This window comes from Panthera uncia (assembly GCF_023721935.1).
Source record: "Panthera uncia isolate 11264 chromosome B3 unlocalized genomic scaffold, Puncia_PCG_1.0 HiC_scaffold_1, whole genome shotgun sequence".
In the NCBI taxonomy this organism is placed as follows: domain Eukaryota; kingdom Metazoa; phylum Chordata; class Mammalia; order Carnivora; family Felidae; genus Panthera; species Panthera uncia.
The window spans coordinates 50,092,344-50,118,766 of record NW_026057582.1 but is presented as its reverse complement, the minus strand read 5'-3'; the positions used below and the strand labels follow the sequence as shown (position 1 = coordinate 50,118,766).

General features: G+C 33.7%; 1 pseudogene; it reads right to left on the bottom strand.

The window, feature by feature from the left end:
- Positions 1-24,518: 24,518 nt before the first annotated feature.
- Positions 24,519-25,792, bottom strand: LOC125909539 (heterogeneous nuclear ribonucleoprotein A1-like; annotated as a pseudogene).
- Positions 25,793-26,423: the final 631 nt, after the last annotated feature.

The following is a 26,423-nucleotide window of genomic DNA, read 5'->3' as shown; positions in this document are numbered from 1 at the left end:
TTTTAATGCTATTTAAATGCATCTGGATTCTATTACACTGTTCTGCATGCATGTATTCATGAGAAAGTCTACATTCTGTGCATAATGCATGGAATTTTGAGCTAATCATGTTCCATTTTTACATAGTTATTAAATATAAAAATATGTTTTCATTAATCAGCTGGCATTTAATTAATGTAAAATATCCATTTGATTAAACCTCAATTAGATGCCTATTCAAAACAGTGACATTTCATGTGTTATTGGACAACCTTACTGCCCACACAGATGGCATGCAATAAAAACATTAGCCAAATATTTTACCATGACTAGTTGAACAAACTAAAGCACATCCATCTTAATAAAATACATTATAGACCAGGCCTCTGCAATACAGCCAACAATGAAATTATCACCATAACAGATTGGTGTTCGTTCTAACATATGCTGCCAATCGAACATATTTTGCAATTGTGTGTGTAAACAAGCAGTTGCAGATGTGTAATGTTCTGACTTTGATCTTGAGCACATTTACTTAGTATTAAGTAATAAACACCATAACAGATGGGTCATGGAGTCATGAGTTTGAGTATATCTGATGACCACTTGGGTCATCAGAATAGTACCTTATAGCATCAGAGGTATGCTATTAGAATTATTAAAATGAGTGATTAATCATAACGTGGACATTCGTCAATAAAAGATATCTTTACTTTTTTATTAATAGATATTTGGACAAAAATATATCCAAAACAGAACACAATAGTATTTATTAATAATTAGACTAAACATTACTTATTAGAATATATCGGGTATTATTCTAAGAGTTTTACCTAGATTATGTAGTTAAATACTTCAGGGGCACCTGGGTGGCTCAGTTGAGCATGGGGCTCTTGGTTTTGGCTCAGGTCAGGATCTCAGGGTTTCATGAGTTCAACCCCACCTCGGGCTCTGTGTTTCTAGCCAGGAGCCTGCTTGTGATTCTCTCTCCTTCTCTCTCTGCCTCTTCCCTGCTTGTGCTATTTCTCCCTCAAATAAATAAATAAACTTTAAAAATATACAAATCCTTCAAAGATGCTGAAGAAATATTAATGTTACACCCATATTTTACTAATAGAAAAAAGTAAGTGTAAAGATATGAATTAATCTCCCTCAATGTTCAACTAAAGTTAGTTGATCATGCGACTGGGATTCGAATCCAGTGTTCTGACTTTAAAACCCATAATTTTAAACAATCTGCTATTTTGTCTTCAAATACATTCACTCAAAGCCAGGCATCACTATTGTTCACTGAACTTTGGTGCCACTGGGAACTACTTTATAGAATAGACTGTAAGATCATTAAGTAAAGGGATAATTCTTGTTGACTTCTGTAATCCACAAACCTAACATAGTGCTTAAAATAAAAGTAAACATTGAATATGCTTAAATGGTCAAATGATTAACCAATGATCTATTGATTGCTGAGTAGCTGATATATGTGGTGATGTATACAATGATGTGTGTTTTCTTAGAAATATTGACATTTTTTTTCTATTTCATGTTTTTAAATTAAGATTTTTTTAGAGCACTTTAAGGTTTATAGCAAAATTGAAGAGAAGGCATAGAGATTTCCCATATACACTTTGACCCCACACGTGCATAGCCTTCCCCACTATCACCATCCTCCACCAGACCACATTTGTTACATTGATGAACCTATACTCACATATCATAATCACCCAAAGTCCATAGTTCACATTTATGATTCACTCGTGGTGTTGTAAACATTGATTCTTTAAGACACATTTGTTGATCATATGCTCATACAAATGTGTTGATTAGTTGGGTCGAGACTTATGATTAGAAGACTTCTGAGAATCACACGTATAAAAATGTATACACCTACACAAATATTCATGTACATATATATGTATAAATACATATAGATGAAAACATTTGCTTAAAGACGTTTTACACATTGTTGCAAACATCAAAAAGCTAAATTATACTGTCTACTTTTTGCAAAGTACTCCTGTTTCTTTGGTGAAAGGAAAAAGTCTGCTTTAGAATATAAATTGAGCCTGAATGCACTTTGGTGAATGAGTGAAGGCAGTAATTGCTGACTTATCACCCTTTTCATGACAGGAATCTCTTTCAGCCATTAGCTGGCATGACAGTATTTGTTTCTCATTTTTCCTCTAATGATGCAGCTCGATTTACCTTTTTTCGATACTAAGGGTGAGTTGGTTAACATTCATGTAATCATATCATTGTTTTGACAATGAAAAATTACACAGTACACTGGGAGATCATATACTAACACTCCATGCACTGTTTTTAAATACTCAAAATTATCACAAACCTTAAAATGGATTTCCATTTTATTTCCACATTTTTTTAAGTTTATTTATTGCTTTTGAAAGAAAGGAGTGGGGAGGGGCAGGGAGAGAGATAGAAGGAGAGAATCCCAAGCAGGATCTGTGCCATCAGCTCATATCCTGAAGTGGGGCTCGAACCCACAAACCATGAAATCATGACCTGAGCTGAAATCGAGTCAGATGCTTAATTGACTGAGCCACCCAGATGCCCCTCCACAATTTTTTAATTAGTGGAAATATCGGACACAATGTGTCTGTTTTCAAAGCAATGGCTATGTAATCCACTGAAACATTCACCATAGCATTTCTCTTACAAAATGATTTGGAAAAGTTACAGTTTCCCTGATTCTTTGTTAATCATAGAGTAAGTTGTTAAGTTGAATAGTTCCTTCATAAGGAGAGGCATTTATTTGGTAGGTATTAGTCTTTGATATTCTATTTTCCTCCATTCCTCTCTACTAATTCATTTTCCACATCACCTCTAGATTGACTTGGTTTATTAAATGTCTCATTAGGTAACTCCATCTTTCAACACACTCATTATTTCATTGCTATCAGAATTATTTATCAAGGAAAGAAATATTCATCAAAGGTGGATTCCCTTTCCCACCACTCTTCTTCCTGACTACTAATCTCTGGCTGCAATGTTCTTCCCTATTTAAGATTTGTGTCTGAGACAAAAAGATCAGTTGAACGGGCCTCACAGTCATGTGTGACTTGGAGGTTAACAGGGGATAAAGTCAGATTTGGAGTAGCATCCCAAAATAAAATCAAGGGTGCATTTCTGTATTTCTGTAACAAAGACACAAGGCTATATTCAAGAGAATATCTGTGTTCAGAATCAGATGACAGTTCAGTTGGAAGAGGGCAAGCAGAGTAAGCAGTGAGTTCCGTGCTTTGGAAATATAAGAACATAGGAACAAGGGCAAGGTGTGAATTCCATTGAACAATTTGAGTCATTCATCCAACAGAGATAAATCATAGGATAGCTTTTTATATGGTGTCCATGCACTGGATTTCAGTATAGACGGGTTAATACAACTATTTAAACTTTGGGTTGGAGTGAGCCATGGAAGGCTATAGCATATTTAAAAATCCTTTAAGAATAGAATGTGAGCTTGCCATGATGCTAGAACTGAACTGACATCTGTGGTAACATGAGGCAAAAACCACCTATATGGGGCACTCTAGATTTTTCTTATTTTTAATATTCATTGTCAGATGATATTCTCAAAGCAGGAATTTTAAAATCTGAGTTCGGAGAAAATAGTGAAATACAAGACTAATGTACTTGAGGGTAACTATGTGTTCCGAAATTGGGATTGTTAGTATAAGATACTTGGACCAAAGTGTCATGGTTCAATTCTGGAATGGGCTCCTTAGCAAATGACTTTTTCACAAAAAGTTCTGGCAGGTTTGGGGCCCAGAAAGGGACTTTTAGAGTTTTATAAACCTAGAGTTTCTGGCTGTCAGAAAGTTTTGCCATCCTTTAACAATTTAGGAAAAAGTCAATGACTGTCAGGATCATCATTTCCATACAGGTGTTTTGAAATTTAGGAAGGGATTTTCACAGGAGACTTGATCAACGGGAGGGGTATAATTATCTTGATGGGGGAAGACATAACACTTAAGGACCTTGTTCAAAATCTTAATAGTGTCTTCTGTCTGGATTTTGCTTTGGAAGAAACAAATGTTGGAAACAAGTTTTAGAGGGAATTGAAAAAGGCTATTAATTGAGAAAAATGTCCAAGAATACAAGAATACTACAAGAATATTTTTGAAAATTTCTTTGCTCATTTTAAAAAATTTTAAATAGACATATTAATCCTATATTCAATAATTAGTAAATTGATATAATTTCTAATGAATTCCATAAATCCCTTGAAGTTTTCTCCTTAGAAAATGAGATAATCTGTGAGTAGTGGCGGTTTTGTTACTTCTGTTCAAGCCTTTAGTTTTTTCGTTTAACTTATATTATTACTTGGCTAGGTCCACCAATACAAGTTCAATAGAAACTATGTCAGATACTGACTTTTTTCTGATTTTAAAGAAAAATTTCTAATATTCTTCATTTAGGGTAATAATTATTATAGGTTTTAGTAGCTACTCTTTAGCAAATTAAGAATGTGAACTTCTAATACTATATTTGAAATTTTTCATTTGCTTATTTTTAAGAATGAATTGTAGAATTATCAAATGTCTTTTCTAAATCTATTAAAATAATGGTTTTCCATTTAAGCTTGTCATATTAATTAGTTACAAATCTTTTTAATGGTTTTGTCATTCTTTGAAAATAATCATAGACTGGGTGGGCTAATATTTGTTAAAAGTTTTCCATTTATTTTCATTAGGTGAGATTAGTTTATAATTTTGCTTGTTTTTGTAATCGAGATTATTGTAGCCTAGAAATAGCTGAGATAGAGTTTCTGTTTTTATTTCTTATCTATAAGAGTTTGTATAAGACAAAATTATCTCTCCTTTGATATATTGGCAGAATTCGCCTTCAAACACACCTGAGTTTATGTTCTTAACTGTTTTCCAATTCATCAATATCTCTGTAATTATTTATGGTACCTAACTTTTATATTTTCAAAATTACATTTTTCTAGAAATTTTTCTTAGGTTTTAAATTTCTCAGAGCAAAGATTTTTGTATTATTGTCCTCACTTGGTTTATTTGTGTCTTCAGTCATTCAGCAATAACACAAGATATTGGACAAGTCTTTAAGAAAACAATCTATATATGTATTTTGATCATCTCTATTGTAACATTGTCTTTTATCCATTACTTTCTGCTCCATTGTTTACTTTTTTTCCTACTCACAATGATAATTAACACTTCTTTGAGCATATAATGATTCAATTGTTTTCTTATCTCTTTATATACTGATTATTAGGATTTTTCTTTTCTAATGTAAGAATGGAAGGATATAATTTCTCCTCAAAGTATATCGTACTCAGAATTTGTACTTCTGATGTATAATGTTTTAATTTTTATTCAGCTCAAATATTTAACCTATTAGCTATTTAATCATTATTATTTAAGTTTCTAGACTATGGCTAACTTTTTTTTTGCCTTCCAAAACTATTGTTAACTTTTTTTTGCCTTTCAATCATTGATATTTAAATTTAATGTCATTGTAGTCACAGAACAGTGTATGACACATATTTTTAAAATTCTGTTGAGATTTTTTTATGATTCTTTTTTTTGGTTGTTGTTTTTTGTAGCTTCAAGGTTTACTTAAATTGCAGTTAGTGAACATACAGTGTAATATCTGTTTCAAGAGTAGAATTTAGTGATTCATCACTTACAAACAACATCCAGTGCTCATCATAAGTGCCCTCCCTAATACTCATCACCTAGTTAGCCCATTGCTCTGCCCACCTGTTCCATGTGCTTTTGGACAAATTGACATAATCTAATTTTTGAATGCAAGGCTTCATAAATGCTCATTAAAGGAGTTGTCATTTATTTCATAAATTCAATTTTATAGTTGTTATACTGACCTAATGAATCATGCTTTTTAATCATTTTGTATGTATAACATGATTCAGAATAAGTTTAAATAAATAAGAGAATATGCATATAAGATTCAATGTTGTATATTTTTAAAAAATACATACATATTCAAAGGCTTTAACAGTTAGAGTGGGTATAAATGGGAAGAGTAGGAATTAACAGTGAAAACATTTTAACTATAAAAAAATAAGTAAAGTAGGAATGGTACCTCAACCAAACTCTTAAATTACCATAAACTGAGAGGGAAGATTGTCTCTCAGAACTATGTGACTCAAGAGATAGATAGAGAGAGAGAGAGAGAGAGAGAGAGAGAGAGAGAGAGACAGTGAGAGAGGGTTATTTTTAGAGAGAATGGTTAAAAGCCTGTGACCCTTTAGCAAAGTTAAATGCTTGAGGAAATTCTTAAACGTTCTGAGCATTTGTTTAAAAATTTGAAAAGGAAATTGAAGTGCCAAACCAAACACAAATGATAACGTAAGAAAATATTTTAGGGGCACCTGGGTGGCTCAGTCGGTTGAGCGTCCAACTTCGGCTCAGGTCATGATCTTGCAGTCTGTGGGTTCAAGCCCCGCGTCCGGCTCTGTGCTGACATCTCAGAGCCTGGAGCCTGCTTCGGATTCTGTGACTCTCTCTCTCTCTCTGCCCCTCCCTCGCTCATGCTCTGTCTCTCTCTCTCTCTCTGTCAAAAATAAATAAACTTTAAAAAAAAATTTAAAGAAAGAAAATATTTTATTCAGATATTAGAAAAAGCAAGTAGCCAAAAATAAAAGGAAAGTAGGAAATTCCTTTGTTTAAAATTTTGGGAAGCAAAGCACACATCACTTCTCCCCACCGAAAGGAAAGGTAATATAGAAAGTAACTTTACCCTAAGCTTACTTTCCAGTCTTGTAAATAATTACTTGTGCAGTCAATTATCAATTTATTGATAAATATTTTCATCAACATAAACAAAACATTGAAATTATATAACATTATGCCTACATCTAAGAGGAAGATGGTAGTCTTTACTACCATCAAAATTATTGATTATTTTTGGTATAGTTAAGACTAGCTTTCTCATCATAAAAATAATACATTCTCATTTCATAAAAAAATTACCAGACACATGTAGATAACTTGAAACAGTGTAAAAGACTTTTAATTCCCAGGGCAGAGATAGCCACCGTTGGTATATGTATAGTTATAGATTATTCTTGTATGTGTATGGAGAGGCAGGTCATATCTTTCCATTTCAATGAAAATTGAAGACCAAAAACATTTTTATTGGGTACAAAGTATCCCACAGTAAGGTGATTTATTTAATTCGGTCATTTCTGTTGTTTCTTAATCATCATACGATTACTGTTACCATCCTACATTTTTTTTTTTTTTTTGGCCGGGGGGGGGGGGGGGGCTTTTTTTCAGAAATGGTATCACTAGAATGAAGGAAATGAATACTTTTAAGGATTTAAAAAAAATTTAAATGTTTATTTATTTTTGAGAGAGAGAGAGAGAGGGAGAGAGAAAGAGCACGAGCAGGGGAGGAGCAGAGAGAGAGGGAGACACAGAATCTGAAACAGGCTCCAGGCTCTGAGCTGTATATAATGTATATAATTTGATGAGTTTGATTCATTTTAAATTTTTTGTACTTCCTGAATTTATAGTCCTGTGACTTAGAAAAGACGTATTTTTTCACTTGTGTTTTCATGGCAGTTTCCAACATTGTTTTATTGTTATGAATTTTTGAATTATGAGATTTCCCCCCTCTAAAATGTACTGGAAAGAGTAGTAGAGTTGGAAAGTTTGTAACCATCATGATATGGAGAGATTTGGGCAAGAAACCTCAATAAATGTTAAAAACTAGAGAGGAATGTTTGTTGATGAGCAAGGTATTCCCATGATCTATCAGTGTCTCCCCACTGACTACTCATTAATAGTCAGAATCTTTCAGTGTAAGTAAATAATATTCACATTTAAAAAAAGAAACTATTAGAATCATGCTTACCTTTATTAAAATCATTTCCAACTTCTGCAAAAATGAGACAAGAAGCAAAGCTTTCTTTTAAAAATAGTACTGGAATATTCTATCATTTTGATAACTGGAACAAAGAACCTAGTGTTTTTGTAGGGAAAAACAAACAAAGAAACAAACAAACACATTCTTGAAAGTTTATTTTCATCACATCTAACATCATCAGCTATATAGGTGATTGCCCAGGGAGGAATCAGCCAATTATTCTTGACTAAATGTTTTCAAAGTAATTATTTTAAATTGTGGAAGTAGAAAAAAGGGGTGGGAAGGCAAATTTCTTTTCATATCTCCCCATGTTGGCACTGCTGAAAGCAGTTGGGGTAGGTATAATACACTTTCAAAACCCTGGAATATAGTATTCACATTAAGAGGTATAAATGTGGCAATAAAATGTATCTTTAAGATCTCTCTGACCGCTTTCATACTTTTATCTTTATAGCTCTTTTGCCCTTGCAGTATTTTTCTCTTAATGCTTATGTTGGAGTTATTGTTTAAAGATTTTCTGCTTTAAAATTAATACCTATAATACACCTTGAGAAAAATTTAGATATTGTCTTGTGTATTCGTTAATTTAGATACCATTTCATGTATCATCAGTATCACAAATAACTACTGAGGTCCTAGTTTTTTCAATGATGTGATTTGATTAATATTTTTCTTAACAAACCCTAATTATACATGTTAGTTTTCTTTAGTAATTATGAAACGCAGATGTACTGTAATATTGCATTTAGGATTACTATTTTTTATAATTTATTTAATATTATATACACAGTTAACAATTTAAATATATGAAAGCCTATGACAGATAGGAGATCATAACAGGTAAGACTGTTAAAGCAGTCTTTTTTCTTTTGTCTTTCTCTTTCTCTTTCTATTTGCCCTTCACCCACATCAAGTGACTCATGTTACTAATCTAGTATGTACCCTAATGTGTTTTTCTCCTTGCTCATATAATCCTATTAAGCATTTTATAAATGAAGTGGATTTGGGGTACTTGACAAAAATGAATTAATTATATTAGTTGTTCTACATTTTGTTTCTTTCACTCAAAACTTATCAAGCCTTGTAAAACCCAATTATTTTTCATATAGTCTCTCATTGTCATCCAAAGATTGTTTTATTAATATTGCTGTTATTTTTGTGCATCATGTGCGAGACGGACCCAACTTCCCCCCTCCGCCACCCACAGATGAGTAGTCAGTAATATTAACACCACTTACTGAGGTCAGGTCTGGCTGATGACTAGAAATGAAGGGAATCCATGGCAGGCTGCTATGCCTCCATGAAGGCACCAGGAGGAAACCATACTGCTCCCCAGTCTTCTAGGACTTTCCCAGACTTCTTTGGGTTCTTGGTGGCCCTTCCTTGTGTTCTTGGTGGCCCATGAGACCAGACCTACTCATGTTAAGCAGCACTAACGTTACCCCCAAAGGGTGACAGGTTTATAGACCAAACTCTTTCCCAAATCCCCAGCATTTTGATCTTTACCTCAAGTTTCATTAAACATGGAATGTTTTCTAATCAAGTATTTGCTAACCCAGAGGGAAGAAAATGGTATAGTATTTTTTCCTGCTGGGATTTCTGTAGAGTCCTGATTATCAACCAAGAGTCAGCAGTCAGGCATGATAGTTTCTGTGCCGTGGAGAGGAACACAGATTAAGGAGGGAAAGGAGGGAGAAAAACCCAAGTTTGCTATTGTCTCAAGGATTCTCACCCATATTGCACTAATTAGGAACAAAAAATATGAGACAGGAAAAATGAAACGTTATAATCAAATAATATTTAAAAATAGCATTTTACTTAAACTCAGGATGTGTGACCTTTTCCTTTTTGTGGACTGTATAAATAAGGTGGTGTTATTTCAAAGTATACATATGTATATGTATACACAAACAAACATAATTCTATAATAATACAGAATTATACATATTGAATATAGAATATATTACATATGGGATACGGATTTCCATAGAGAATATAAAATATATTCTATATTCCATATAGAATATAGAATTCTATATAGAATTATGTGTGTATATATATGTAATATACACACTAGTGCACATCTTATTTTGGTTGCAATGGTTACCATACCTCTTATAGCCATCAGTCCCAGTGTACTGATGGAATGTAACAAAAAACCCTGTACTTGTGTCTGAAAATTATTGCACCATAAACAGTTGTATGTTCTCTAGAAAGAAACCTTCCTTTATTGATTCTTTCAGATGTTTTCTGCTGCAAGTTATCAGCAACATTTTTACTGGGCATCTGCATCAAAATTCATGTGCAACTAGTCTGCCTAGTGAAGCATTGTATTCTTTACTTTATATTCAAGACAGTTGAATGATTCTACTTAGTTTGAGTGGCACTCTGCCACACATATAATACAGAGCCAGGAGAAGTCGGAGGAATCACTGAAGCTCACCGTACATTACATGCATGGTGCACACCAGATGTCTCTCCTTACATTGTTATGGTTTCATAAGCTACGCTGACATTGTCATTAAGTTCAGAAATTTGATTCTGCTTACTTTGCCAACCTTAAAATAGATGACGCTGAAGGTTGTTGCTTTAACAAATCGAATTTGCACACAGAGAGAGTTCTTTCACAAACATATAAATAATTATGTTATTCCATTTATTTGTAGGAAGTAATGAAACAGTCAATTTAGAACTAAGAAATCATACCAACCACGAGCCTGAAGAAACTCTAAAAATTCTGTCACTGAGTTTTCTTCCCTACAGTATTCTAATATGAAATAACCACATCCCTACCTCTCTTTTACTCACTTTTGGAGGCATTTGTTTTTTTATGGTGTGAACTAACATATATGACTGAGTCTGTAAAGTACCATGGATTGGATAAGACTGAAACATTGTCCTCATTAAAGTTTATGTAGCTTAGTTATATAGCTAAGTTTGACTTTGTGGTGTAACGCTTAAAATGCTGATCTTCCCTTAATTATGCCATTGATGACTTTCTGACTTGTGGACCTAATGTCTGAGCCTGACCATATGATGTTTGCAGCACAGGAAAATGCTCGTGTGCTCAGAACATTGCTTTTCCATCAGGCTATAAAATGCTGCAGATGTCTCAATGAGTGGCATTTTCCAGTAATCAAAAATTCACCTATGATTAAAACCTTGCTGTTTTAGAAATAGGCATTATATGGAAGGATTGTGTGTTGGGGTGATGAAAGGGTTCATGTATATTTTTTTCATTTATTTTGGTGTTTCCAAATAAATTCACTGTTGACTTAAATGACATAATGGTTTCTTTATTCTTAATGCTCTGATAACTTTTTTCAAGTAAATTGTGAATTAAAACATACACATATTATTTAAGTATGTTTCACTCTAATTGAGTTACTACTAGTATTGCTTATTTAATTTTATTCTTCTGTTCACATTTTTAAAAATAAGCATCCCAGAGAGTGGTTCTTTATTGCGAGACACTAATACTTCTCTTTCCCCCTTCAATACATATTTCTTTTTAATTGGGGGGGCATTTGAATAATGATTTATCTTCATGACCAGATTAATGATTGAGTCCCATAGAGGGCAGATAGGTTTTTTTTTTTTCTATTAAATATGCTTTGGTAAATTGCAAATTCTAATTTTTATAGAGAATAATTTTATATGATCAAAATTTGGTTTCAATCACTTCTTTTTCTTTTCTGTATTATCTTGCTTCAGTTTACTTTTTCTGCTCCTTTCTAAACTTTAGAAGTTACAGACATTTAAAAATGTTCAAAGTAGGTTGACTAATGCATTTACCACTTATTTTATTTTAATTTTGAGTATCTTTTGAGAATGCTAAAATAGAAAACCTCTTATTCTTTACCAGGATTTACTACTGTAGTATTTCAACTGTACTCACCATTACCAAATAATAGTATTATGTATAAAAAAAGGATATCTTTAAAACTTGAGAAATGATCAGAATTTCAAATCCTCTGTAGATGGCCAAATTGGTATACTCACATGATGAGGTGTGAATTTAAAAACTTTTTCTTCTATACAATATTGAATAATTTTCTCCCATATAAATAACCTGCAAGATGAAATAATGTAGTCATTTTATTTTGTTGTCTCTGACTTCCTTTTATTTTGTTTTGAATAAATAGTTCTTTCTCTGCCTGAAATCCATGATGACTTAATCACTCTTCAGTAATAAAATGTTGCACTTCGTTTTCAATCAGAAAACAAACATTCAATTCAATAATTAAAATGTCTACCCACATGTATTGATCAAAAGTTCCTTCTTGGAGCACCTGGGTGGCTCAGTCGGTTGAGCGTCTGGCTTTGGCTCAGGTCATGATCTCACAGTTTGTGAGTTCGAGTCCCACGTCAGGCTCTGTGCTGACATCTTGGAGCCCGGAGCCTGGTTCAGATTCTCTCTCTCTCTCTACCTCTCCCCCACGTGTGCTCTGTGTCTCTCTCAAAAATAAATAAAACATTAAAAAAATAACAAAGTTCCATCTTGATTTAAAACGGAGGCCTCTCTCATCCCTCAGTATAGAATGTTATATGTCAGAAGACTAGTTGAAAACAGGACATGATTGAATTTTGCTTACCTAGTGTTTGGATTTGTGACTACTTGAAGAAGGAAGCATTGTAGGGGAGGAAGTATGGGAGCAGAATAGTTCTTTCCTGATGAATGTCAAGGTGAGCTGGCATTAGTGTCCTCTGAACTTAGCACATGCTTAAAGATGACAGTGTAGGTACTACCTGTTGTCTTCTGATTGCCAAGCCCTCTTTTTTCATCCCTTCTAAACCAGCGTTTGGGTAAAAGTGGGAGGTCAGCCAAAGATTAACAACCTTTCTTTTCTATACCTTCTTTTTCAAATATATATATGGGGATCTAATGTCTCTCTTTGTAACCTGGCATCTATTATGTTAATGCCTCAGCAGGAACTGGAGCGGAAAGCATCCACTTTTGACATCCTGTTCCATAAATATTTGACTACACCTCTAACTTGGTAGAGTTGTTGCATTTGTTTTATTTCTCCCCTTGAGGATAGACTGAGACAAAGTGTCCCTGCCCTAGACGACAAGGAATATTTCAAAACTCACAAGATAAATTGGAAGGTGATTTTTCAGAAAAGTTGAACCAATTTATAATCCACTAACCATGCTCATAAAAGCACCTATTAGTAAATTCTGGCCTCCAACATTTCATTATTATTCTTTTGATGATTCCATGAGTTAAAAATGGATTGTCTGGATATTTTAATTTACAGGAGTTTAATTATTCTCAAGATTTATCCTCTGTGCATATGTTTACCAGATGTCAGTCTTAGATTTTATCTAACCATGTCACTTGTCCAGTTGTTGAGATAGCAATTTTGCTCAATTCTTTAAATACATATGCGGAATAATGTATAGTACAGTATAACTAATAAGCCTAACATACAATATAATTAGTAACTAATTTAGCCATCACTTAACATAACAACAAAAGCATGGCCTACACATTTGGAACCCATATGGTGTGAACCTTCTGCTCTAACAAGACAATTTTTATCAACAATAGTTGTACAAGTATTTTAAGGAGCTGCTTTTTAAAAATTTATTTTTATTTACTTATTTTTAGAGAGAGAGTGCAAGAGTAGGCAGAGGAAGAGAGAGAAAGAGGGAGTCTTAAGCAGACTCCTTGCTCAGCATGGAGCCCAACATGGAGTTCAATCCCATCACCCTGGGATCATGACCTGAGCCGAAATCAAGAGTTGGATGCTAAGCTGACTGAGCCACCCAGACACCCCAGTTGTTGTTTTTATTAAGCATTTTTATATATAACTTTTAAATTAAGTTGAAAAAAATTAATAAATATTGAGCATGTTGTGTGTAAATTAATTGGCAATAGATTTTATGTCTGTGTAATTTCAATCTTACCATCCAGAGTATCTTTGCATTTACTTAAATCTAAAATATACTTCTGTAGTTTTACTTTTTTCATTCAGGTCCTTGATTTTACTTAAATTTGTATATATAGAATGCATCATTTATTGTTATACTAAGAGTTTTATTATATTTTTTAAACTATTTTGTTCTGGTATATTTGAAAGCAATTTATCTTTCCAAATATATTTAGTGACTGGCCAGCTAATTGAACTTTTGTTTCATTTCCCAGTGATTCTCTTCTGTAGTACTGGAAGGCAAATATATATTTTATTAGGATGATTTTGTCTTTTATTTTCCAATAGCTATTAATTTTATTATTGTGTCTTGTCATATCATAATGGGTATGCTTTCTTGTAATAATATGATCTTATGTCCATAAGGTGAATGAGATATTTCATATCCCTATTAATATTGTTGATATTTATTGAGGTGTATTATTTCAAAAAGTATCTTTCTTCGTTTCTCACTTATTTTGTTTTTTATCAGAAATGATGTTTTGTTTTTTTTTTAATGAAAATATTTTACATCTTTAAGCCAGTCATTTATCTGTCATTCAATCCAAAATGGTGCTACTATATAGACATTGTAACTTACTTTCTGGATAGATTGACTTCCTAAGGAATTACAAAAAAAAAAAAAAAAAAAAAAAAAAAATTGACAAGTCTTATTTTGTTCCCAGATTCTGGCTCACACAAACTTGGACCCAGGGTAGAGGACCACTCATCCATTTTCTGGAAGCTAGACCTTCAGTATCTACTCTGACAGACACTAGAGCAGGTAAGCACTTTTATTTTTGTTTATTTTCAAGCATGTTATTTCATATTTTATAGCACATATGGATCTATAATTCCATTTTTTCTTCCACTACCACTGGCTTTGGGGTTAGTAAAAATTACTTCAGATTATGGAAAAGGACCAAAGTTTATCTGAGTATACACATATATTTTTTCCCCCATGGGACTTGAGTACTCTCACAGAATAATTTTGATTATTGTTTTCTTTTGGGATTAATTTTCATATTGTCAAATTATATTTTTATCAGAGTAGAGTGGGAACAATGAGGGTATTTCAGTTTTAATTTTTTATGAGTTCATACTATTTCTCAATAAGTATATTTATAAGAAAATGAATCATTGTGATCAGCATATAATACTCCGGAGGGACAAAAATAATCACAATATAATACTATAAATAAACCAATGATTTTTATCCATTAGGATGTTTCTGACTGTGAGTAAGAAAACTCAAAATTGCTTAAACAATAATATAATGTATTGTTTCATACAACATGTAGAACAGGCTTCTTGATTGGTCTAGTGACTCAACAATAGTATTAAGGTCTCAGACTGTCAATCTCTCTGTCTGTTGTCCATATTGTAAATTTCCTCACCTTATATCTATAGCTATTGTAGAAAGGCTGTCACTTGCCAGGGATTACAGGTTACCTAGTTAACATCTGGCAGAAAAGAATTGAGAACACCTCTTTCCCATCCCTTTCCTTTAGTCTAATTATGCCAGCCTAGCACACATGCCCTACCAAAGCATTAATCAGTACTAGGGGAAATCCTTGCGATGATTCTGTGTACTGGGCCAGCCCTGGATTCCTGGACTAGCAGTGAATTTGGGATTACTAGTGATGATTTTCACTAATCAAGACCCACATCAAAACCCACTGCTGTCAGAAAAAAGGGAGGAACACAGTGTATGTTGGGATATTGCATGTTGTGTGCTTCCCTAAACTTTATCATTCACTATCTTATATTGAAAGTATCTTTGCGTGTGCATCTATGCTCTCTTCCAGTGGAAACAAAGCTTTTTAAAGGTAGGAACCGTTTCTTCTTATGTGGTAGTATCCTTTTAGGACTTAACAGTGTTTTATAATAGCTATCTCATGAATATTTGCTAAGTGAAGGGAATAGGTTTCTACTTCCCATTGTAATTTATTATTTTTTTTAATATTTGGGACATAGACCAAATATTGCACCTGCTCTTTTGTCATAATCATAGTTTCATTAGTTTTTGCTTTGAAATCTGCTTATTGGGGGTTCCAGTTTGGCTCAGTTGGTTAAGCGTCCAACTCTTGATTTCAGCTCAGGTCATGATCTCATGGTTTCTGGGATCAAGCCTGGCATCAGACTCCACAATGATAGTGCAGAGCCTGCTTGAGATCCTCTCTTTCCCTCTCCCTCTGCCTCTCTCCTCTCTTTCTCTCAAAATAAATAAATAAATTTTAAAAATCTGCTTATTGAAATCTCACATTATTCTATATGATTTTCCTAAATATGGTTCTATAGGTAAGTACCCTACTTATATATTTATTCTGTGGTTATAATAGGTATATATAGTGTCTTTCACTATATAAACTTGCCCTGATGTGTTCTGTTACTTTCAAATGCCTTGCTACCACTGTAAATACGATGTTTCTATTTTCTAGAATATTTGGTGTTTATGAGATTCTATATTGCTCATGTAAAATCCTTAAAACAGAGTTTGTGTTTTCTTTGGAATTGAAAGCATTTTCTCCTGTTTAAAAAACTTCCATGTGATGTTAAACTGATTTGTAATACTATAGGCACTTCACTAAAATTATATCTGTGGGGTGCCTGGGTTGTTCAGTTGGCTAAGCATCTGTCTATTGATTTCAGCTCAGGTCATGATCTCATGGGTTCGTGAATTCAAGCCCCACTGTGGGCTCTGTACTGATAGTGTGGAGCCTGGTTGGGATTCTCTCTCTATCTGCCCCTCTCCAACTCATGCTCGCTTGTGCTCTCTCGTGCTCTCTCCCCCTTACTCTTTAAATATTTAAATAAACTTAAAATAAAACTATACTTGTGAAGAAATATACATTTTACTTTGTGTATCTACTATAGGAAATGGTGATCTACTTGTCAAGGCTAAGGTTTATAGGATTAAATTAGAAATGGCTTATACTTTTTGGCATGTTGGTACATGTACATCCTATGAGATAAAGTATGGCAGAATTAATTAGGCGTATACATTGATATATAATTTATAAATCATCATGTTTAATTTTATTATAAAAAATTAACATCACCTCATAAATTCTCTTCAGTGTAATTCTTATTATTAATTTATTTTTAATAGGAATATATGAACTATAAGAAATTCCTTATCCATTATGTCTATTTTCTTGACATTAAGCATTAGCAAAAAATGCCCTATATACCAAGCACCATTCAAGCACTTGGAATAAAAGATGAATAAAACAGTCTCCATATTAAAGGAGCTCAAAGTCTACTAATGCAAATGACAATAATGAGATAATATACTACACTAGAGTCATTACAAAGTTGCCATGATGTGGAAAACCTTTCTGAAATACAGAAAATCTTTGTGCAATTCTGGGGGAGTCAGGAAATATTTCCAGATGATAAAACCTAAGTTGAAACTGAAATATGTCTATTTTTTCTTTATATTTTTTCACTTAAACTAAAAGGAGTTTAAAAACATATGGCTATTCTGCAGGAAAAGAGATGTAGAGTGTGCTGGTGAAATCTTGTCACAATTAGACTACAGAGCAGGAAATGGGTTAATAGATTTTCATTTTGTGCAAGAATTCAGTAGCAAAGTTATTTCCTCATTCTCAAATTTGTTTGATATTTAGATAACAAGTGAATCAGACAAATTAATAAATATATATGAAATTTTTACAATCAGCCAGAAACAAAAAAGGTATGGAAGCTCACAAATTTAAGGTGAAAAAAACCCAAAGTATTGTTAAAACAAAAACAAAAACAAAAACGAACAAAAAACAAAAAGCAAAAACTTTGAGAGTAGAAGAATATTTCCTTTAAGGAGGGAAGAACCCCTAAAAAGAAGATAGAGCTGAACAAGAAGAGGCCAATAAATATGAAATAAGTAACTTTTAAATCCCATTTGTTCAAGAAATACATAATCTAAGCTGTAGAAATCATTGGTATGTTACAAACACTGCATGCCAACTTTGTTTCCTGGTCTTGTTAACTATTACATACATCCTTAATCCAGAATTGTTTGTCTTGTTATTTCTACCTTTTTGTTTGTTTATTTATTTTGAGAGAGAGACAGAGCGTGCGCATGAGCAGGGGAGGGGTAGAGAGAGAGGGAGAGATCCCAAGCAGGTTCCATACATGAAGAGCGAACCCTACGCGTGGCTCCCTTGCGATCATGACCTAACCAGAAATCTAGTCAGGTACAACCGACTGAGCCATCCAGGGGCCCTTATTATTTCTATCTTTTGAAGTCAATTCCCCTGCGTTACATTACTATTCAGGTAAATGTTACTTTGCATCTGTTTTCTTCAAGTCTGCTCAACTTTAAAGGTAGCAGGTTTGGAGATCCTGGGCAGCTCAGTCTGGTTAAGCGACCAACTCTTGATTTCGGCTCAGGTTATAATCTCACCATTCATGAGACCAAGCTCTGCTGGGACTTGTGCTAAACACGGAGCCTCTTTGGGATTCTCTCTCTCTGTTTCTCTGCCACCCTGCCCCTAGTTTGCATGTGCATGTGTGCACGTTCTCGCTCTCTCTCTCCCTCTCTGTCTCTCAAAATAAATAAATAAACACTAAAAAAAATAAAAATAAAAACAAACAATAAAGGTTAGCAGTTTTGTTGACATCCTGTAAAATATTTCATGTAGTGACATCATGGCTCTCAACAGGTACTCCCATGCTTAAGTACCAGCTTTGTACTGCAGTTATCTTTGCTAATTATTGTCTTTTATAATTTGTAGAGTACTTTGACTTATGTTTTCTAATTTTACCCCTAAAACGTAGTCAGAAGTTATTAGGACAATTTCAGATAAATGCAGTGATTCATTCACTACGTTACACTGCCTCCTATATAGACTGCACAAGCAATTTTTCACTTCTGGAACTTTACCTATATTACTCATTATTTACCACCATGTTACCAACTAGCCACACTCATCCCGTAACTGCTGTATGTTATATTAACTTTCTTCAACCATGTAGTTCATATAACTCCACAATATAACCTCTTTTGGGGCTGAGGCTGGAAAGACCTGAGAAAATGGGATGTGTGGAATCAAGCTGAACTAAATACTGGTAGGAAAGAAGGAGAAAATGAAAAGAGCAGTGGAAGTTGTATTCTTATTTTAAAGTATAAGATTCATTTGTATTTCTTGTTAATTAGTTTAATTAATTAATTTGTTAGCTCTAGTGACAATTCCAAAAGAGCACTTTGAATGTTTGAAAATTCAGCGACATTGTTTGCATACAGGATTTCCACTTTTTTCACTAATTCTGTGAAGGATAGCTTGAATTGGATGGATACGTTGTGATATTATTATTAAAAGACAAACTGATTTAATATTTAAAATTCTTATTACAAAGAAAAAATAATGTCATAGAAATGATTGAGTTACTTTATTAAAAATATCAACATATAAATATTCTTAATATATTTTAAATGCACTTCTGGTTGAGATGGAAACATCTGATTTATTTTTTTGTCAAAATGGCAATTTATAATTTTAAGCTTTTAGCCAGCATTAGAAACAAATATGAGATGTTTTGACAATAAAATAATTTTACACAGGATCAGATAAACTGATCTTTAGGGGAAGGAAAGATTTCCATGGATTTTAACAGCAGGTGAACTCCTATCCTTTATCATTATAAAGTCCCAAGAAAGAATAATATGTTCTATTCTGTGCCAGTCATTACAATAGTCAATAAATTAAATTCTATTGCCTGTACTATCATAGGAGATAGTCCATAGGAGAAATCACAAAATAAAATCATAGGAGAAATTCACAAAATAAAAAAAAAGAAATCAACAGAAATCCATGAAAGTGTTTCATTAAAGTAGCTATTCATTGACCCAACTTGTTTGTTTTTAAATATCCTTGAAGAGAACTGTTAGAACCTTTATTTGTAATATGGGACAAATATAGCACCTATAGCATGCAGTTTGTGAAGATTAAGTGGGATAATCCTCTTTATCTCAAAGCTTAGCATATTTCCTGGCAAATGGCTAGGTATTAGTATTATTATTTCAAAATACATATGTGTATATATGTGTGAATGTGTGTATTTATAAACCTAGAGATAATGCTACTGCTCTGACATGTATATTTATACACCTATTTAAATGGAAAAACTTAAGTTTGGCATGCATATTGCTGGCTGTAAAACTCTTCAGCTTGATTAAAGCAAACACTCACTTAGTGTCATCAGGGTATATTGAAAGAATAATAGGCTAAGGTATCTGAAATAAGTGCCATGTTTACAAAGCTAATCGGGGTCAATGCATGCAATAGGATGTTTTGCAATGAACAATGATAAAATACATTTTAATTTTGTAATGAAAAACAGTTATTGATAACACAGTGGTTTTACAACACTTAGGTGATAGTAATCTCAAAATAATTAGATTTGAAATCAAAAGTTGGAGATGAAAAATGTTATTAGTAAGATAAAAATGCAAATAGTACAAAGTGCAGTGTTTTTGTATTAAGGAAACTAAAAAGGTTAATTGGGAGCAAGAACTGAAGAAAAACTATTAACAAGAATTTGGAAATATTCAGAGCTTTATTGGAAAACAGAATTTGAGTCTAATGCCTCAATCTACTAAATTTCACATGCGGATCTCTCCTTTGTTAATAAGCTTTGAAAATATTCACAAGCATTTATAATATGCATGTTTTGTAGAGAAAGTTAAGAGTTTAATAATGGACACTTGAAAATTTAAAGCACAAAAAAAAAAACATTTTGAATGAGTAAATGGTAAGAATTGACTATAGATATCTATCTTTGGTAAGATTAGATTACATTCCCAATATATATTTTTCCAAAGCTGTACAAAGAATTAAAATTCCTTGCTTTTCCTTTTATAGAAATGTTTATAAACAAGGGACTCTCACATATCCATAGGAGAGGAAAAAGCACTGTCAGGCCTTAGCTCTTCCAGAGCAATGAATCTGATATTAGCTTTCTAGCTCTCCAGACAAAATGACATAAAGAGTAAGAGCTACAATATACCTTTTACATGTTTTTCTCAGATTTTTAAATTCAATCTTGCTTGAAAAACCAAAAATTATATAAGTGAAATAGTAAACTTTGATAAAAAAAAAAATCTGTATTTCACTGATTCACCTACCTAAAGTGTGACTCTATTTCTCTATAGTATTTTATTATTTAACAAATCAGTCACAAGTAAAATATTCTTATTTTTTCCCTGTAATTTTATCAACTTTATGGCTTTAACTAGAAAATGTCAAATATGAACCAGCTGTTATGATCCTCTATTATCCTTATTTTTCTATAGTGGTAAGTGATGGGAATTGCATTTTACCATATAAAATTCATTGTTTTGTTGTTCTAATATGCTACCAACAGGGAAATATGACTATAAAGATAAAGGAACTAATCTGATAGTTAAGTGCTAATTTTCCAAAACAATGTACATCCATATTTAGGTTCAAAAAAACGATTTAAATGAATTATATCTGGCTCAGTAGCCACTCTAAATTTATAGGTAAATTTTAATTTTCTTTGTATCTTAATGCTGTTTTAATTCATTTGAATAAGTTATTGATTAAAGAGGAATTGAACTCAATTTTACTATTGCACTTGCTATTAAAAGTCCCAAGGCCTATCTTTGACAGTTGCTGGTCATGTGACTTAGAAAGCCACTTTCTAAATCATTATTAAAATTTTCAACACACTGACACCCTGACATAAACTTCTGGATCTGTTTTGAAATTATAAAAGCTTATTTTTCTTTAATTTTCCTTTTAAACATTTTTTATTTGTGGTATTTTGTATAAAGTTAAAAATATGAATACCCTAAAACCCACTGCTTTCATTCTTAGTAATATTGTATAGCAGGTTACAAGTAAAAGAGTGTTGATATCAATGCTACTTGTAATTGATCCACATTGGAAACTATTCATATGCAATTAACAGTAGAACAGATAAAGGTATTGATGCATTGTTCTTTAATTCTATACAAGAAGAATAACCAAACCAGAGATATGTAGGATAACATGTATAAATCTCTAACAATATCTTAATTCAGTTATCCATGTCTAAAACAAATAATAATATTGCACAAATACAATAATTTATGACACTTTCATTTCCTGACACTTTTAAAAATCATAGAGTACTTGATTAGAAAAAAGCAAAGTGATTTCCAGTGAGATCAATATGTGTATTTAGAAAGACCAAATGCCTAAGATATGTCCATTAAATGTCCTATTATAAAGACTTTAATACTATTAGAGATAATTTAAAATCCTATGGTTATACAAAAGGAAATGGAAAGTTCTTATTTGCAGTTAGAAAAATTGGAACATGTCTTCTTTCTTGTCTTTGAACAGGTATTGCCTGTACCTGGTATGCTCTGAATTCTGATTTAGTTCAAGTGCTATCGCTTTCATGGAGTTCTCTATTAAAAGTCAATTGCTGGGGTGCCTGGGTGGCTCAGTCGGTTGAACATCCGGCTCTTGACACTGGCGTAGGTCCTGATCTCATGGTCGTGAAATTGAGATCCACCCAGGGCTCCAAGGAGGCTGCTTAAGATTCTCTCTCTCCCCCCCTCTGCCTACCTCCTTGCCCTGCTTGTGCTCTCTCTCAGAAAAAAAAAAAAAAAGTCAGTTGCCTATCACAATTATGTTCTGTCAAAATGAGGCTTACCCTGGGTGTGTTAGATAAACCTACATCCATAGGAGTTAATGTAATACCCTATTTTGAAGTTTCTGCATTGAATCCTATCACATTTCGAGTAGCAGAACCACAGTTCTCTTAAGATATTGACTATGAATTGATCATTAGACTAATAGAGAATTCTTAAAATACAAAATTCATAATTGTTGCATATTTTTTAAATGTTTATTTTATTTCTGAGAGAGAGAGAGAGAGAGAGAGAGAGAGAGCATAAGTGGGAGAGGGGCAAACAGAGGGGGATAGAGGATCCAAAGCCAGCTCTGTGCTGACAGAAGAGAGCCCAATGCAGGGCTAGAACTCACCAATCAGGAGATCATGACCTGAGCGGAAGTCAATTGCTTAACCGACTAAGCCTCCCAAGGCACCCCTCTTGCATATTTTTAGTGTGTGAAAGATAGAATTTTAAAAAAATCCTAATTTTATTTAGTTCAGGAATTTTCTGAGTGGGTATAAAGATGTAGCTCTAAAAAAAAAAAAGGGTCTTGTTTTGCAGAAAGCAATTTCTCTCCCCCCATAATAATTTATGAAGAGGTAGACAGTAGTTTTCCAGTGTTTACAAGTATCCTGAGGTTTAAATTGTAGATCTCTCCTATGGAAAAGATCTACTCGTGAGATCTCATGAGATCAACTCATGAGATGACGAGGCAGTCACAGTCTAACTCTTAAATTACAGACAGGGTCAAACCACATTTACATGTGCATTACCTGCCCTGATACATTATTTTACTTTAATTTTTAAATTTTCATTTATTTTTGAGAGAGAGAGAGAGTGAGCATGAGCAGAGAAGGGGCAGAGAGAGAGATGGAGACACAGAATCCAAAGCAGGCTCCAGGCTCTGGGCTTATCAGCACAGAGCCTGATGTGGGACTCGAACTCATGAGCTGTGAGATCATGACCTGAGCTGAAGTCGGATGCTTAACAGACTGAGCCAACCAGGCGCCGCTGCTCTGATACATTATTTTAGAGCAACCCATAATATTCCCCACTAATCTTGACATTTCTTGGGCCATAGACAAGCTTTCTTCTATCTTCATGATGGAGCATTGTGTTAGAACAATTCTAAACTGGATAGCATTTGGTTTTAGTCCATCTTCAGGGTACTTATCTCTTCCTTTTAAGCTCATTCCTCTAGTGATCTCCAACAATAGAACTGGAAAGTCCATCAAAAGCTTTAGGAAACACAAACGTATAACCTATCCAGGCAGTGAGAAGGGACACAGTCATTTTGAAATGACTCAAGGACAGATTTTCCATTCCTGCAAAGATGTGGAAATCACTATATAACTTCCTTTTGATTCAGTCCTCTATCATCTACCTTCCATTGCCTACTTACTACACATCTCTCTTCTAGATTAGTTGTCAATAATTTCAACAAGAGTAGACAAAAATTCTCAGTGCCCTTGCTGCTAATTAAGCTTTGTTGACTTTCAGTATTATTAAGTGATTTATTGCAATATCATTTAAAAGTTATTTACCTTTGCATGACTACTTCATAATTCAAACAAATGTCTCATTCTTACATTTTAAGGTTGGGTCTATGTGGTTGGAATGATTAAACATATAAATAATGAAATAGATAATAAAATCCAAAGGACTTTTAACATCATTAATTTTTAATTTAAAAAAATTTTAAGTTCTAGAATTTTGGTAATAGATAAGCTACAAATAAATAGATGAGTCTGAAATAAATTTATGTACTCCAACACGATTAACAAACAGTAACAGTTTTCCAGTTTTCTTTATAATTATTTCTTTAATTTTTTTTATGTGAAAGAAATGAAACATCACAGGTAAAGTTGAGGAGCTAATTTTTACCTGCCCTCCCTCCCCAAGAATTCACTTACCTTTTTCTGAATGGGAAATTGCTATTATATGTTTGCTATATCTATATTTTTTCAGTCCTTTCTAAATTTAACTTCATATAAACGAGTCCATGAAAATATAATAGCTGTGTGTGTTTATTTAATTTACTTAAAAGCCATTGTACTGTGAATTGTATGAAATTTCTTTTTTTTTTTTTAAAGACACATTTATTCAGCATCATGATCTATTACATTTAGCAATCAACAGCATGGGTGCCAAAAAAAAAATCTACATTAAAACTCTTTGTTGGAATGCTTTACACTTTCCACAGAACAGAAACTAAAATAACCCGTTATACAAGTAGTCACAAATACAGTCTTTGAGTTTTTGCCTGTACACATGAGTATTGTCTAAAACATGTCTGCTTTGTAGCAGCTAGGCCCTGTCACCACTGTGCTTGGCTGAATTCACAAATCTGTTGTAACCTATAGCTTCCCTGTCACTTCTCTGGCTCTCCTCTCTTGCTAAGCTCTGTTTCCTGGCAGTAATTAAAACCTTCTGCCACTGCCATAGCTACTGCTGCTGCTGGAACCACCATAGCCACCTTGGTTTCTGGTTGGGCAAAGTATTGGCCTCTACCACCATAGGGGCCAGAGCTTCTGCCTCCAAAATTTCCTCCTTTCATAGGTCCAAAATTTGAAGATTGATTGTTGTAACTGCCAAAATAATTATAGCTTCTACCACCTCCAAAGTTGCTTCCATCATTACCAAATCCGTTATAGCCATCCCCACTGCCACCATATCCACCACCACCTTGACTGCCACCAAAGTCACCTCACCTACTGAAGTTTCCTCCATGGCCAAAGTTGTCATTCCCACCAAAACCACCTCCACGACCGCCACTGAAGTTCCCAGAACCACTTCAACCTCTTTGGCTGGAAGAAGCACTAGCCATCTTTTGTTTAGGTAAAGCTTTCCTTACTTCACAGTACGATATTTCTGAATGACAATCTTGTCTACAGAGTCATGGTTATCAAATGTTACAAAAGCAAAGCCTCTCTTTTTGCCACTTCCTTGGTCAGTCATGATTTCAATCACTTCAATTTTCCCATACTGTTCAAAATAATCTCTTAGATGATGTTCTTCAGTGTCTTCTTTTTTTTTTTTTTCTTCAGTGTCTTCTTTAATGCCACCGACAAAAATCTTTTTCACAGTAAGTGGGCACCAGATCTTTGAGAATCTTCTTTCAAGACAGCCCTCTTTGGTTCTAGAACTCTTCCATCCACCTTGTGTGGCCTTGCATTCATGGCTGCATCCACCTCTTCCACAGTGGCATAGGTGACAAACCCAAAGCCTCTGGAGCGCTTGGTGTTTGGATCTCTCATTACCACACAGTCCGTAAGTCTTCCCCACTGCTCAAAATGGCTCCTCAGATTCTCATCAATTGTTTCAAAGCTCAAACCTCCGATTAAAACTTCTGCAGCTGTTCAGGCTCTTTGGGAGACTCTGACTTAGACATGATGGTGGTGGGAGGGGAGACTTTCATGAAGCTTACTCGGTGGCGCCCACAGGCAGAAAGGAAATTTTTTCTATATTTTATTTAGCAGAATATTTTTAAGATCCATCCAACTTGATAAATCTACATCTAACTTCTATATATTATTTTGTTGTTTAACTCAATAATAATTTATTAATTGATTTTTCTAATGTAAACCTTTGACTTTTTCTCATTTTCTCTATTATAAACAATTCTGCATTGACCTCAATCCGATTTGTGTTGTCATGAGGACATATCATCTTAAAGGACCCCCGGGGGGCGCCTGGGTGGCGCAGTCGGTTAAGCGTCCGACTTCAGCCAGGTCACGATCTCGCGGTCTGTGAGTTCGAGCCCCGCGTCAGGCTCTGGGCTGATGGCTCGGAGCCTGGAGCCTGTTTCCGATTCTGTGTCTCCCTCTCTCTCTGCCCCTCCCCCGTTCATGCTCTGTCTCTCTCTGTCCCAAAAATAAATAAAAAACGTTGAAAAAAAAATTTAAAAAAAAGGACCCCTGGTTCCTTTCAGATTTATACCTAAGAGCAGTATTACTCAGGCTTTTGCTATTTCAAATCTATTAGATGATGTCAAGTTATTATTCAAAGTGGAGATCCCAATT